Below are 9263 nucleotides of genomic sequence, written 5' to 3' on the forward strand. Positions count from 1 at the left end.
CCCACTAAACCATGTCGCTAAGCACCGCGTCCAACCTTTCCTTAAACACCCCTATTCTTGAACTCCAGCAGGCTCAGTGCTGTGACCACTGCCCTGGGGGAGCTGTCCCAGTGTCTGACCACCCTCTGGGTGAAGAAGCTTTTCCTAACCCCGAGCCTGACCCTCCCCTGTCCCAGCTCCATGCTGTTCCCTCGGGTCCTGTCGCTGTCCCCAGGGAGCAGAGCTCAGCGCCTGCCCCTCCGCTCCCCTCGTGAGGGAGCTGCAGGCCGCCATGAGGCCTCCCCTCAGCCTGCTCTGTCCTGGGCTGAGCAAACCAAGGGACCTCAGCTGCTCTTCTTGCCCTCTAGACCCTTCACCATCTTTGTAGCCCCCCTTTAGGACACTCTCGAGTAGTTTTATGTCCCTCTTACATTGTCGTGTCCCAAACTGCACACAGTACTTGAGGTGAATCCTTACAGAGCTCTTTATTTACCCACAGAATTACTTATATTAACGGCCTCTAATGCCCATTAGTTACAGTGGACCTCCCTTGTGTAAGTGGGAATCCTTGCTTGAGGATCTGAACCTCTGAAAGGGACCCTCTGAGTGCTGCAGGGGAGCAGCGCTTGGGGCCAGAGTGGAGCATCCAGGCCCTGCGGCGCGGGGCTGCTGCGGCACGGCCTGCTGACATCCTGGAGCAAAGTTAATTGCTCGTGTCTTCATTTTAGCTCCCTGGCTTTCCCACTGATGTGCCTTCCGTATTGCTACGGTTTAGCGTCTGCGGCCGCCTCTGGTCCAGAAGGTCTGTTTTCTTCCTGTGGTGACATCTTGATAGGCAGCAGAACTAGTCGGGTAGAGTGCTAGGAGGTAATTAGCATTCAAATAGGTCAGGAGCTCGCTTGGGGGTTGTGCTTGACTGGGTTTTCCCAACTTCTTGTCAGAAACAAGTGTTGATAGAGTGAGGGCGGTCACCAGTGGTGAAACTGCAAATATGAAATCGAGCCTCGTTGGTGCTTCAGAGGAAGTACACGGGGGCAAGGAGGAGTTCACCTCGCATGTTTGCTCATCTGCAGGGAAGGGAAGTCTGTGAATGCTGCCCAGAAACTACAGAGCACGCTGCAGAGAGCTCAGAGTTGGTTCCTGCACCTCTCCTCTGCTGCCCAGGCCAATCTCATTGCCTTTCTGGTGGATGCAATGTGTTCGGTGCCTCTCTCCCACCTTACGTCAAGCTCGCTGGTCCCTTGTTTTCAGTGTAGGCTAATGTGCGTATGTGTGTGTTTGTAGAAGTTGTAGTTAGTACCTGTTTAGATCTGTGGGTATGTGTGCTTGTTAGGAGTTTCATAATTTCTCCTGGAGTTTCCTTATGTGTAAAATGGAGATAATAACACGTAATTACCTACCTTGCAAGGCTGTTGTAAGGACAAATTAACCAATGCATGTGTGGGTGTTTGCAGATGAAAAGCGTGATATTAAGACTAAATATAATGATTGAATGTTGTAGAAGAGAGTTTGTATTTATTATGGTGATTGAACATGAGACGAGAGCGCTTTGCGCATTTATTTCTTGTGTGGTACTGAGTATTTGTGGAAGGTGGGAAACTGGGGGAGCTGAGCCTGGGTAGGTGTCAAAGAGATGGTTAATCTTTATATGCTACTAGCCCCCTTCTCCTCCTAACTAAAGCTGATGCTGAATAGGGGAGAAGACAACAGAGGAATAAAAATAGGGCCAAGCTACAGAGGAAGGGAACGAAAATAAAATACAATTAAAGATCATGGTCTCAAAGAACAACAATGCACAAACTGAATGGGAAAATAAAAGCTAGGGGAAATGAGGACAGGGGAGAGAAAAGAAGCTTCAAGAGTTCGTGATGTTAAATTATCTCAGTACACAGAGTTATGGAAAGTAAACACCAGTTTAAGAGGCATCACAAACAATTGATGGAAAGCATATGCAGGGAAAGAAAGAGTGGAGTGGAAAGGAGGGACGGAAGAGATGCACTTAATTATTTTTTGTTTTCATTTCATTAAGTGTAATGGCATCATTCTCTTATTTCCTATGCTTTGTCAAGAGGCACTTCTTTGCAAACCTTAAGATGGTGTCAAGTACTTTAGACACTTTTTCCATGCGTTACAGGGGCAGGCTGGTGAGAGCTAAGGTACGGATGCTTTTGTCAGGCTGCGAATGGCCCTGTCTGGTTTCATTTGGCTTTCATGCTATCCCTGGAGAATTAATGGAACAAATTAATTTCCACCGACTCCAGTGAAGCTGTAGCGGGAGTGAATCAGACCCATTTGCCCTGCTAAATGCAGCTGCCACCGCAGCCCTGTGGAACCCTGATCCAAAGTCTATTTCAGGCCTAACCCAGAACGTTTTGTGATTAAACACAGAAAATAAAACCGAAGCTCAGTCTCTCAGTGAGTGTGGCACGTGGGTGTGTAGGCTGCCCGGAGGAGTGGCAAGGGCAGGTGGGCCATGAGAAGGACAGCAGGGTAAATAGCCACCAGACTGCAGAGCTCGGGGAGCAGACCGCCTTTCTTTGCAACCTGTGTGGGTTGGAATGAAAATCACTGGCCAACATCCCTGCCGTGTCCTGCAGCTGGTTTCCCTTTGCTCATCCTTTCTCTCCCCTACCTCATCTCCTCAGAAATATCTCTCCAGGTCCTGGATGGCTCCTTTTCTTTGTCTGGTCCCCATTTCACATCTCTTCCTTGCACCCCAAAATTTATTTTTAGCTGACTCACCCTCACCTCTGTATTCTGACCCAAATTAATCTTTTGTGTAATTCAACTGACTAAAATTGACGTAACTGGAGTTACATCAGAGCTGAAATTAGCCCAGTCTGACTAAAATAGCACCTGCCTTCTCCACTGAACCATTGCTCCTCTCTTCCCCACCTCCACCCACACACCATGGCTTTAGTATTTCTTTCTCTCTCTTCGTCGCTCTTTCTCTTATGCCCCTGCAAAGAACAGGTTGTGCTCCTGGTGACTGGTGTTACCCTCTCCTCTTCAGCATCTGGTTTTGCTTCATCCCCACATCAGAGGCTGTAGGTCTGTGTTAACAGAGGTGCCTTGCCTGCACCCAAGCCTCCTTGCGAGTCCAACAGCTTTTCATCTGCCACTGGATTTTGCTGACTTTCATTTTTGGGAGGCACCAGCTGAGTTCAGAGCCTGGTTGCAGTGGGCACGTCGCATGCCTGTAGTAATGACAATCTTACTCCAAAATAATAATAAAAAATATGTTAGTCAATGAGGTGAGACTTAAAAAGTGGAGGAGAGAAAGTAGGTGAAGGCTGCGGTGATGTGCCAAAGGTAGCACAGCAGGATGACTGCAGAGCTGTGGATGTTAAACTTCAAGCTTCCCTTCCTCTTCCATGATTACATTTCTGCCAACACAGCATTTCTTATCATCTCCTACAACCTCAGCCTTTGGGCCATTACCCTCATGCATGTTTTAATCACCTCCTTTACAGTCTTTCTCACCTCCTCTGACTTTCTGATCCCTTTCAGCTTGCCCTTGGAGCCTGTTCATGTTGGCTAGGCTTTCTTCCCTCCTCTTGCAAAAACCCTGCCTGCTTCCAGGACGCTCCTCTCTGGCTGAGCCGTGCTTTACGTTTGGCAGTGTGCTCCACCATTCATCCATATCTGGGCATCTCTCTGGGGCAAGGATTTATTCCATAATTGCCCTAGCTTATTTATTATCATGGCATATACATCTGCAGTGTTATGCAAACTGTAAAGGCTTCTAGTTCTAAAGGTCACCATGGGCGTAACTTGTATTTACCTTCCAAATACAGATGAGCTCAGAACAAAAGGGACTGGCAGGCCATTGAGCAGATGAAGGCGGGGAATCTCCTGACCTAACTAATTTGGCAGCTCAGTGTTCATAAAAGTAGTTTACCTGCACTGCTGTAGAGTCCCACGGCAGTATATGGCCACATCAGCCCAGGAGGCATTTATGTGCTGAACACACGGAGCAGGAGCATATCCATTCCCTGTCCAAAATGTCAGGCTGGCCCCACTACATCCCGTATGCTTTTTGCAGGAATAGTAGAAGGATAAATTAAATATTTGTGGAAAAAAATGCAAAATGCTAAGCCATTAGTTGCAGCCCTTCCCAAGATCATCCGCTGTCTAATTGCGTTTCCTGCCTCGCTGTGGCTTAGGTCAACTGTCAGCATGGGGCACAGGTGGGGTGGGGGGGTGGAAATCCAATCAGTGCTTCCTCTACTAATTGATAGCCTCGGGAGAGTGGATGAAGGGCCATGAAGACTGGACTCTGTCATCCTGCTTGTCAGAGCAGAGGTGTTCCTGGAGGGATGGGGATCTGACACAGGCTGCGCGCTTCCCCAGGGGCTGCAGCTGCCTCTCCAGAGGAAGGAAATAAAGACAGGAAGGTGGGGAGGGGGAAGGTGAGGAGGGTCTGACAAGCAGAAGTGTGCTGCTGAGCCAGCCTGGCTGGAAGAGTTAAAGGAAAAATGCCCCATAGTCCTTCCCAGGGGAAGGTTTTTGAAAGATCCCACTAAAGGATGACATGGCAAATAGAAAAGAGTAGGTAGTGGGGACAGGTTAAACAAACACCAAAAATCAGGTCTGCGGGTTCTGCATCATCAGGAGAAAAGGAGGGGAAAAAACCACCATGGATAAGCTCAGAGCTGTGGCTTATTTCTGCTAAAGCTCCCCTCTCCCTCCCTTCCTCCTATGCATTTTGCATGAGGGTAGCAGCATGATAACCTTCTGCAGCCTCAAAATAGACCAGGTTGTGGGGGACATCTGTCTGAAAAGTATCTCTTTGAAGCAATAAATCAAAGAAATAAATCATTTAAATATGACGACCAAAGTGTTAAGATGTTAACAATAAAAATGGTTTATGAATCTGGATTAGCTCAGAATCCATTTGATTATTTTTAAACCTCTAAGAATGAAGTCTGTAAACCCTCCTAAGAGAGATGCCATGTATTTTAGAATGAGCAGCAAAACCTTGATTAATTGAGTTGCAAAAGAAATGGATCTAAAAACCGTCACTGGAGGAACGTAAGTGCATTATGCATTTAGGTTTTACCTGGGGAGAATTCAAAACCAGATCTTTCTGCCACTGCCAATCTGAAAATACAAAAGTCTCTGTGAATTCCTGCAGACCCAGGAGGGACAGCCTGGGTCACTGTCCCTGTGTCAGGGCCAAGCCTCACCTGGCTTAGAAATTCGTCTCTGCTGATGTCCAAGGCAGGAGCATCTCCTGCATCATGAGTAGGGGCTGTGCCAGTCACTCCCTGTGGGACTGCGAGGATGCTTTGCAACTAGGTCTATGTGCTGCTGTGTAGGGTCAGGCTCAAGCTGATGAAGGGTGCTTTGTCCTGGGGCTAAGCAAAAGGCAAAAGAGAGGCAGGGGATGTCACCTGGTATATTATTATTTATTTTTTTTTAACAGCATTAGATTTGGATTTATAAGACCAAAATAATTAAATGGTAGATTCCAAACGCAACTTCTTGTAAAGTTCTGCTTTTGCAATTCTTGACGCACTTCTTCGGAAACAGCCCTTCATGAGGGACGTCTAGTTGGCTCCTTTTGTTTGCTGGCCTGAAACCCTGGCAAGTGAACAGGAGGGAGGCATCCTCTGGAGTTACTTGTCCTTCCAACTGAGCAGCTCACCTCCTTTATGTTCCCTCTCTGGAGAATTTAAAGCTAAACAGGCCTTGGAGGTCAACTTATGTTGACCAATAAAGGGCATCTTCCAAACCCAATAAGCACAATTCTGCCACATCTTAAAACTTAGCTGCATCTCATTGTGCTCATGAATCACAAATCTGCTCGTTCCACTGACAGGTCTAAGCCCACACTTCTGAGTCTGCTTTCAGAGCAGTCACTTTTCTTTCCTGTGCTGTTCCCTTCACGCAGTTTTGCTTTTATTGCAGGGACCAGTCTGCTTCCTGCCTGTTTATTTTTGTAGTTTAGGGACCGCTTCAAATTCAAATTGTTCTAATAATTATTAATACCATAATACATTAATATTCTAATGAATATGAATGAGCCTAATATTCTCCCTGCATCCAATAAGCCTCACAGTTTTATTCTTTCCTCCTCCTTATTAAAAACAAAAACAAAACCAAACCAAACCAAACCAAAACAAAACAAAACAAAAAAAAAAAAAAAAAAAAAAACCAGAAGGGTGTTTGTTTGTTTGTTTTCCAATTTTCCAATTTTTTGCTCTTTAAGCTCCCAGGATGACTAAAACTTTGTGGACTCCAGAGCCTCATCTCAGCGTCCTGCTGCTCTCCCTTCCTCCGCTGTCTATGCAGCCTTTCATTTAATTTGTTCACTCTTGGACATGTCATTTGTCTCTTACATTCCCTCCACCAGTTCTCTCTTACCCACCACGTAGCCTTTGAACATCTCCTCCTTGCCATCAGCGTGTAACTCCATCTAACCTTCATCTTCCACCTCACCTGGCTGTGCTGGCTGATGGCCATTCCTCCTGGCTCTGCACCAGGACACCCACCCTGGCCACCCCTCGGTGTTCTCAGTGCTTCTCCCATGCCACCTGAGCATCTTCTTCCCCAAAAGTCAGTCATAATGCACACTGACATACAGCCAGGATATGGGCAAGGACAAGACGCTGCAGCCTTCTTGCTGCCTTACTGTCCCTGTGCCACCATGGCCAGTGTTCCTTTGTCTATAAAGCACGCTGTGCTTCGAGAGCTGCATCATTATAGCTGCAATTAAGCATCCTATTCAGGGACTGCTTTGCTTCTTCCCCACTATTTTCTGTCGTCAAATCTTCCAGGCAGGGTTTGGCTTACGTAGACTTTACAGCTGTCTGGCTATTTCCCCTCTTTGCAGGAGAGGCCAAAGGAAATGTAGGTGATGTTGGGCTTTTTTGTTTGCTTGTGGGATTTTTAAATTTGATTTTATTTTTTTTAAGATCTTCCTTGTAGCAGTCCTGTGAAACAGAGCAGTATTTGCCTCATTTTACAGATAGGGAACTGAAGCACAACAGATGATCTGTCCATGGCACTTCAGCGTAGCTCGGCTCTGTTCAGAAATGAAACCAGTTTTGAGCCCTTGTGCCGATGGAGGTTGAAAGCTTAAGCAAGAGGGCTGGGTCAGCATGATTTCTTACAGGAAACTGCCTCAAAGGGTTGCCCTGTACATGGGAGCAGCCAGGGAAAACAGCTACGGGCCTTTCTGTTTGTGCTCAGTGAGCAAACACCTTGCTGCAAGAAATAAGCCCACAAACGCTGTTGCTCCTTTCTGCTCTCTTCAGAGGACTCTTTGCCTATTTACCCTCGCATGGAAACAACAGCTGAAAGACTGAGTGGGAGGCCAGAAGCACTTGACTCAGTTGCGGCAATTCTCCAATTCAGCAGCTAGGTTTTCTCCCTGAGGCACTGTAATGTGATAGAAAGGAAGCATCTGAAAGCATTTCTTCATCATCGTCCAGATTGCAGCCTGTCGCTGCTGCAGAGGTGACACACCTCCCCTCCGCCACTTGCGGCTCTCTGGGTCGCTGGAGGGAGCATGGCGAGTGCCAGCGCTTCTTCCTCTCCACCCTGAAATCGCCTCGTTTCAGACTTTTTAACTCTGCCAACACCAGGACGTGACTAACGCACCCAGTGCCACGCTGCGTTGGCAGCCCTGGAATTTCAGAGCCAGACCGAGCCGAGTGTGGCTAGCCCCGTGTGTCATGTTCTTCCCACAGCCACTTGGATGCCACCCTCCAAGAGGACAGAGATGGGGAGATGCAGTCTGCACCAAGCCTTTGCAAGTCTTGCTTTGGTGCCAGCCAGCACAGGGAAGGAGCAGTGTTTAATAACAACCACGGCACAGGCATTTATTTACTCTTCCATCTCCAGACGGCAAAGCCCCATCGCCTCAGGCTGAACTGCAGCTGGGCCTGAGAAATGGAAAACACTCTTTTCTGTCGTCTATCCCTTAAGCTATCCTCTTTTCTTTGCAAAACTCATTTTCAACCAGTTCCTACTTCTTATCCAAAAAGCTGAAAGGTAGTTTGGTTGACCAGGGAGCTTTTGGTAAATCAGGCTGGTAATGATGCTTTCTTTATAATATTGCCCCATGGACGAAACAAGATGTAAAGAGAAGATAAGGCTAAGGCATCAGAATTTTATTCCCCGAGACCTGAGCACCCAAAGTTGCATAACAAGAGCCTCTTACAGTTTGTCACAAGCAAAACACTGCTGGGAGGTTTATCAAAAACTATCGCATGAGATGGGCTATTTAGGGACTGAAATTACACAGGAAGGATAGGCAAGAGAGATGTATGGGACAAGCACAGTTACAATTAATGCTAAATATAAGGTGTCATATCTTTATCTAATGCACAACCTGCACTGCCTTGCAAAGGAAAGTGAAGCAATTAGGCCCAAGTAAGCAGAATATACGTGGGAGGTGTTTGAAGGCAGAAGATTTAAAACACTGTAATGGGGTTGGGGAGGGTTACAGCGAGAGGTAATATTTCCTGATAGGTTAGTTTATATCCTTTGGAAAATGTTTTGGAATCAGACCAGAAAATTCAGCTAGACCTTAACCGTGACTGGGCTGGGACGACACCCAAACAAAGGTCAAAAGAGATGAGACCCAACCCTGCCCGTGCGCACGCAGCCCCCTCCGGCAAGTAATCCCCAGGAAAAATAAATAAATCAAAGGTCTACTACTGTAGCTCTCCTTGGATTTGCAGCTGCCTCAGCTCAATTCGAAAGCAGGCCTCCCCTTTCTTCTTTCTCTCGAGCCAGTGTTAAGGTCAGAGAGGAAAACCTGAGCTGAAACAGTAATGAACTTCATCTAGAGTGGAAACTGGAATTCACTCCTCAGCCCCAGCCAGGCATGGGAATTTCCACCCACCCTCTTTTCTCTGTTTCTGCTTCTGCAGTCCTGAAGGGTTGGGTTACCTGTGGGATGGAGAGGGCAGTCTGTTTGCACAGCTCTTTTTGCCAGTCTTTTAGGTGAGGCTGTCAGCCAGAGGGTCAGGGAATATCAAAAGAAACTGGATCGTCAGACTTTGTAAAAGCTCCATATACAAAATACGCCTGGTTGGAACGTATAGCTGGGAGAACAGGTGGGTTGGGGCGGGGAGGTGGGAGGGTGGGGGAGCACACACGCATTGGGAAAGGGTCTCTCTCAGCTTTTGTACAGCTTCATGCCCCTATTTCTCATATCAACACACAGGCAACACTTTGTCTTTTAATGTGAGAGAAGGGGGCTAGACGTCTCATCACAGCAAACCAAAAATCTGCTGCTTTCACTTGGATGTGGGAAACATTCACTTGCT

This window comes from Aythya marila (genome assembly GCF_965140915.1).
Source record: "Aythya marila genome assembly, chromosome: 1".
Taxonomy (NCBI): domain Eukaryota; kingdom Metazoa; phylum Chordata; class Aves; order Anseriformes; family Anatidae; genus Aythya; species Aythya marila.